We start from the raw sequence: 7,555 nt of genomic DNA, 5'->3' as shown, positions 1-7,555 counted from the left end.
GTTCAGAAGTCAAAGACCAGATTTCACAGGATTTGCAATATTGTCTTTCAACTGTAAGCCTCTAAAGTTATGATATATTATTATTAGTACCATGTAGAGGACGAACACATGTTAGTACTGCAAATCCCGCAGCATTAAGGTATGAACGGAAATAACAAATAAGCATAATCTGCTCTGTGTTCACTTTATTGAAATAAGACGAGATAGAACTTTATTAATCCTGATGTGAAATACTCAAACATAAGTTTGATCAAAGATTACATCAGAAAAATGAAAAAAAAACAATATAATACAAAAATATGAACAATAGAATAACAATTATTCAGAGTAAAATAAATAATAGTGACATCATTGATAAATATAATATACTTGCATGAAGAGTAAAGTAAATAGATAAAGAGAATAAAGTTCATCAGAAGTAATACTGACATCAGTGTCTAATAGAAGCTCAGATATTGATCAGTATATCGAGGAGTGATGTTATGAAGGATGTAGAAAAGTAGTAAAAGTTATGTTGCACATGTTTATCATGTATATTTATTCTGTACATTAACCTTTTGCACTTAAAGCTTTATGTGATGAATGTGTTCATATTATTGAGGAATCAACAGATGGAAGATTTCTACATTTTTTTATATACATATATACACACACACACACACACACACACACACCCTTTTATTGTTGTTGAACGTGTTATTTACTGTTATTGATCGTCATTCTCACTGTATTGAGTTAACACTGTATTAATGATGAAGACCACTAGAGGGAGCCTTTGTGTCTGCATGTTACAGCTGCAAAGTCATGATGACCGGCCGTGGCTGGTCTCATTGTCCTGGAGCCGACTAACAATAACAGAGTCATCTGCATACTTTAAGATGCTCCTATTTTCATACCTGCTCTGACACATATTTGTGTAGAGGATGAATAATAGGGGCGAAAGCACACATCCTTGTGGGAGCCAGTGGAGGAGCAAACTTCCATTGACCCTCACTCTTTGTGTCCTGTTGGTTAAAAAGTCAAGAATCCAGCCCACAAGATTGTGACTCAAGTCAAATTGTTCTAGAAGCCTACTGGTTCAAATATGGGGTTGAACTGTGTTCAAAGCAGAGGAGAAATCAACAAATAGAAGTGTAACATGAGATCCCTCCAAGTGTTTAAAAAGTAAATGAAACAAAGTGATGTGTCTTCTGCTCCTCTGTGTGGCCTGTAAGCAAACTGCATGGGATCAGGTGCTGGCTCAGTTTTCCTGAAAATGTCTGACCTTACCAGTTTTTCAAAAGTTTTCATTAAAATTGATGTGAGAGCAACCGGCCTAAAATCATTTACACTTTTGGGGCAACTGGGTTTGGGAACAGGGACTACCACAGCCTCCTTCCTGACCTTAGGTGCATGCTGTGCCTGTAAAGACTCATTAACATGTATATAGTGGAATACAGCACTCAGTTCTTCTGCACAGGGTTTAAGTAAACGACCACAGATGTTGTCAGGTCCATGAGGCCTCTTCCACATCCTTGTGGTCGATGTCAAAGTGCTGATTGTCTTCCAGTTTGTAATTCAGTTCCTGACTTTCAGTACTAAAATCAAAGGTATCAAAACGAATATCAAAGCGATTGAGTGCATTAGCAAACTCAGCGTCTGAATTGAAGCCATCCAAAGTGACCTGACTGCTGTTCTTGGGATTCCCGAGACCTGCGATAGTTTTCATTCTAGACCAGGCTGAGCCAAGGTTGTTTGCAGCCATCTTCTTCTCTAGTTCAGTTTTATGATTCTGTTTTGCTTGTAAAATGTCTATTTTCAGCTCTTAGCTATATGCAGATCAGAGGCTACTCCCTGTTTAAAAACGAGTTTATTTTTCTGTCTGCTGGGTTTAACAGATTTGGTCCCTCATGGTTTGTTGTTAGGGTGATGTTTAACTCGCTTACAAGGAACGATCAAGTCCCTGCAGAAGGTGCATATGAGCATGTTACATCAACAGGTTCATCCACGTCATCACCACAAGATGGTGAAACATGTCCCCGTCAGTGCAGTCATAACATTCCTGCAGGCAGAGCATCGATTCTTTTAGATTTGTTTTCTTCTTTTTTTAACATATATATTTATAATTATGTATAACTTGTATCAAGGTTGCTGAATAAGCAAGCCCCAGTAATGATTATGACTCTTTTGTTTTTTTTACTTTAATAGGAATAAATAGCATGAACACAAAACAAATCCTCCTTTCTACACAGTCATCAAAACATACACTTAGCTCAAAAAGACTAAATGTCAAGACAATACACAAATATTAAACTATTAAATCAAAATGTTAATATCGTGCTGTTAAAACAGACACTCGCCCTCCCGACTCTCTCAGTGATCTGTGAGAAACTATTACCTCTAAGTTTCAGTAACAGACAAAGAAGCGACTCCTCGAGGCAGGCGGGTGCAGCATGCTCGCACTCAATGAGTTCTTGTTGCAGTGGGTTCTCTACAGTGAGTGATAATACGGACTTGTCTGTATAACAGTCAGCGCCGCTCTACTGGAGTTCAGTCTTCTGTGGGTCTGCTGATCAGTGAAAGGAGAGTTAAGTTACATTAAATGGACGTGGAGGAGTTCAGTTACACAGTTTCTCTCTCGCCTCTAATCTCAAGCTTCACTCTCCTCGTCCTCGTGCTGCTTTTCATCTTCACACCTGTTGAAGGTAAGATCATTCAATATTGTACTCGCGCCATATTGTTACCACAGCAACGACTGCAAATGTTAGTTTTGTAAATATATATGTAGAGGAAAGCGGGCTGATCTAAAAGAGACATCGATCCCTTTGTCTCCAAGTTACATTTATATTTGTTTTGTTCTTTTCGTTCATTGTTTTTTATTAATTCAGTTTAATCTATAACACTTTAGTAATTCAATGACCAAGAAACTACATTTAATTCACATAAATCTCGGCCTTTCCAACAAATGTTTAACATTTTAAATGTTTAAAATTGATATTTTTATTTTATCAATTGATTGTTTAATTCTTGTAATGTTTAGTCTTCCAAAATTGTACTATAGTTGTTTATGTGTTGTTGTTCATGTGGAGCACTTGGGCTGTAAATTTGTATAAATGTTGCTGTATGAATAAATACAGTTGAGATGAAAGTATAATTTAGAGGTGTTTAATTGACTGTTTTCATTCTGTCCATCGGATCACTCAGAGGAAAATGTACGTTCATCTTCTTTTTTTTAAACTCAAGACTGTGAACCACTTCCTGTTCTTCCCGTGTGTGAGGTACAGGGCTGGAACCTCAGTTTGACTACTTGCTGCTAAAGTCAGAGCAGGGGGCGGGTCTTTCCACATCTTGTAGTGTTTTAGAGACACTTGTTGACTGTTTCCTGCAGTGTTGAACATCTGGCGCTGTCTTGAAACATATTACTGCAGCTTATACTTATTTTATTTGACTATGAATGAAACGTCTTGAGGGAAACCAGCTTTAGCTGTGGTTGTAGTTCACATTGACGCTGCATTGGCATCAAGGCTTTGTGTCATCAGTTGTGTGTAATGAGCAGGATGATGAACACAAAGGAGTATTGTGATGTAGAGACAGACTGTAGATGTGGACCTCCAACACCTTGATGTGATGTGTTGGTGACTCTTCACCTCTGTCTCCTCTCACAGGGAGGAGATGACCTGCTGCATCCTGCTGCTCTTCATCCTGACCTCCTGTGTCTGTGGTGAGTTGACTTTTGTATGTTTAAAGCACTACAGCTCTGAAGCATCACTAAACACTCCACAGGAACATCTAGAGATGCAGTTTAAAGGCTCTCATGTTAAAGCTGTTTGTCTGCTCCTCACTCTCCCTCTCTGTCTCCTCAACAGCATCATTAGTAGTGAATGTGACACAGAGCTCCTATCAGGCAGAGGAGAACCACAACATCACTCTGGAATGGACCTTCACCACCAGAACAGACGGTTCCCTCAAGTCCCTTAATATCTTCTGTGAGATGTTAACTGATGTAAATTCCTTCGTCCTGTTTCAACTTCATAAAGGTGTTGAGGTTCCAGAGTCTCAGCATGAACGGTTTGCAGGACGAGTCCAGTTTGACAAAGACGTCCTCAGAGAAGGACGACTCAGACTCCACATGTCCAGACTCAGGACTGATGACTCAGGTGTTTACCTGTGTGATGTGTTCACAGGTCATGATGAGAGATCAAAGGAATGTCACCTCAACGTCACAGGTGAGTTGATTCAGTAGAAGTTTCCTGGACTAAAAAGAACCTGATTATTGTCGTTACACTTCCTTCTTACAGGATCTGTGAAATATGTTCCAGTTTAATCTGTTGAGGACGTTTAGTTGATGTTGTAGTGAGATGTTGTTTCTTCTCATCAATGACTCAGACTTGTTTGGTCTCTTTACAGCAGAGAGGGATCGGCCCAAACCTGAGACACCAAACACATCAAGTGGAGGAAGAGTACTGGGACTGATAGTAGTAGTAACTCTGCTGGGTGTTTGTTGCTGCGTAGTAAATATTCAATGATTTCCTCCATATCGAGAGTCGGGGAAGGATCGGCCTCTTCTGTGGACTGGGACTGACAGTCGTACTGGTTTTGTCTTTATTTGATCGCTGCATTGAAAACAAGATTTCTACTCAGCACCACAGAACATACAGCATCCACACCATATATAGGCTGTGATGTTCAGCCTTCAAGTGTTTGCACAAAAAGAGTCTGATGGAGGACTTCAGTCAGTCTGAGACACTGGATCTGTGTATGACTCATATATCTGAGGATTCACAGCAGCATTAAGGTATGAACTATGAACTATGTTTGCCAGTGTCTAATAGAAGCTCAAATATTGATCAGTATACCGAGGAGTGATATTATGAAGGATATAGAAAAGTAGTAAAAGTTATATTGCACATGTGTATATCTTGTATATTTATTTTATACATTAACGTTTTGCACTTAAAGCTTCATGTGATGTAACGCAAAGAAAGAAGCAGAGATTAAATATACGTGTTAAATAAGGTAAACATGCTACTCTGCATTATTTCAATACATTGAACACAGAGTTCAGATCTTTCTAGATGGATGTTCTCCCCTGATCACTTCCTGAAGAAGACAAAAGGAAAGATGTTTACATTGTAAATGTATGTTGGCTGTAACATTGGATTGTAAATGTTGGGAGGCCCAACAGCGACTCCTAGTGGACTAAAACAAGAGAGACATGTTGAAGAGTTCTGTGTACTATCCATCATCATCATCATCATCATCATCATCGCTCCTGTTCCCAGATCTTCACACTTTGTGTCAGAGACTTTAAAATACTATGGACAGTACTGCTTACCGTCTCCAGAGTCACAACCAAAGAGCAGATTTCAGTTTTTATAACAGACTCACAGAAAGCTGCAGGTTTACATCAGCTCAGAGCAGAAGACCTTTCTGTTTACCACCATTTCATCAAATACAATTTGGAAACACACACACGGATACATGTTTTTTATTTCAATGTTTCTGACAAACTGAAGAATGTATTCCTTTGTGTGTTAAGCTACACTATTACACTATACAGCTATTGAGGAATCCACAGATGCTGGAAGATTTCTACATTTTTTTTATATACACACACACACACACACACACACTCTTTTATTGTTGTTGAACGTGTTATTTACTGTTATTGATCGTCATTCTCACTGTATTGAGTTAACACTGTATTAATGATGAAGACCACTAGAGGGAGCCTTTGTGTCTGCATGTTACAGCTGTGATCATTAGACCATCAGGCTCTTTAAATATAACTATGATCACTTTTACTTTATTTTATTTGTGAGGTTTTTGCTTCTTGTGTCATCTGACTTCTGATCTGATCAATTAAACATTAAAATGTTTCTTGTGTATTTCTATACTTTAGTTTAACAACCTGAAGAATCAGTTGATGAATGATTTGTATGTTTCTTTTCTAAATAAAACAAATGAATTTAAATTCACTGAGCTGACTTTTGCATGAACTAGTTCTGTTGATCTGAATGATTTGTCACATATAACACAAATGGAGAAGATGTTTTGGTTTTTAATATACTTTATATTTTGACACATTATTTAATTAATACAATGTTTAGAGGTCATAGATATGAAGATAAGTTATTAAAACGTCTCTACACACAAACAGAAACATAATCTAAATAGAACCAATCATCAGTAACATCTTTAAAAAGCATCACCTCTCTGCTCCTACAGTCACACAACACATTTACATATACACAAATAAACAACAATGTACCTCTGAGATGTAGTGGTAGAGAAGTATAAAGTGTTTTAAAATTGTACTCAAATCAAATAGTTTCAGAAATACTGAAGATGGTTAAAGTCTTCGTGGTTTGCAGCACTTTATTTCAGCCACCAGGTGGCGCCACTTTCACCTGCGGAAGAGAAGAGAAATATTCAAGTCACCTCATCGTCACTGATTGTTACTCAAAACGTTTTGCAGATATTTAAATAAATAAAAGAAAACTGCAGTAAATGAATGACGTCATTTAGAGACATTTAGACACTGTTTACTGTTGGATGCTCCACATGAAAAGAACAAAGGACAGAGACTATGAGGGACAGATTATCATCTTCAAAATAATTCCTCGAAACAACAGAAACTAATTTGTAGAATCTAAAAGCGGAAGTAAACGTTCAGAATAAATGTATTTTATTTGTTATAACATTCTTCGTGGATATTAGTTTGAATGATTAACTTAGTTGCTGCGTTTCCTCTCTGAGAAAGAGGAAGTAGAGTTTTTATAAAGAGCGCAACAAGGAAAAGCAGCTTGAACCTTTGTTGATTTGTGCAGATTCATCCGGATAAATGATTATATTATTGTTTATATGTATTAACACTGAACACTAACGTGTTTATGGATCCTGAAACGGTGGCTCGGGTCAACCCTTCTACATTTAGACTGAAGTGAAGTCAGTAACCTGACAATAGAATCTATAAATTACATTATTGTTGAAAAAGAAAACTCTTCATCAATCCTATAATTTAACTTTTAACCCCTAAACTTCTTATTTTTTGCCTTAACAAATCTTCATCACTTCCTGTTTTAACCTACCATCAATACGAACTATATATGAGCAAAATGCTGAATCTGTTCAACATGATTCATATGATAATAACACCAACATTAACACATTCATTCAATTATTCATTACCTCGTACTGTGTAAAGATCTGCATAAAGACGACAACGTTTATGAATTCTTCTCAGCGAGGTGTCGATGTGCAGATCTCTAGTGTTGCAGGATTACCGTCTGTGTTCTTTGAATACTTGTCCCTGCTTCTTTGGAATGGGCGGAGTGTAGCAGCATGACCTTAGTTAACGCCCCCCGTTAAATTCTTTGAAAGTTGGACTACCAAGAATTTCACGGGGGGGGGGTGGGTGGGGGGGCGTTAACGTTAGGTTAACGGTAAATTCCGCTCACACTAGAGATCTGCACATCGACACCTCGCTGGCTGTTTGTCGCTGAGAAGAATTCAGAAGCATCAACTTTGTCGTCTTTATAGAAGATCTTTACACAGTACAAGGTAATGAATCAAT

At 37.8% G+C, this 7,555-nt stretch overlaps 1 long non-coding RNA gene across 1 annotated transcript; it reads right to left on the bottom strand.

Moving 5' to 3' along the window:
* Nucleotides 1–6,031: 6,031 nt before the first annotated feature.
* LOC142950660 (uncharacterized) lies at nucleotides 6,032–7,305 on the bottom strand. The gene is made up of 2 exons (XR_012954479.1): nucleotides 7,171–7,305; nucleotides 6,032–6,389 (listed from the first exon to the last, which is right to left on the bottom strand). It is a non-coding gene; the product is annotated as an uncharacterized LOC142950660 (long non-coding RNA).
* Nucleotides 7,306–7,555: the final 250 nt, after the last annotated feature.

Source organism: Anarhichas minor, unplaced genomic scaffold (genome assembly GCF_050575085.1).
Source record: "Anarhichas minor isolate MPS153535 unplaced genomic scaffold, ASM5057508v1 ptg000016l, whole genome shotgun sequence".
In the NCBI taxonomy this organism is placed as follows: Eukaryota; Metazoa; Chordata; class Actinopteri; order Perciformes; family Anarhichadidae; genus Anarhichas; species Anarhichas minor.
The sequence above is the reverse complement of the archived record's forward strand: the minus strand, read 5'-3'. Positions and strand labels throughout refer to the sequence as shown.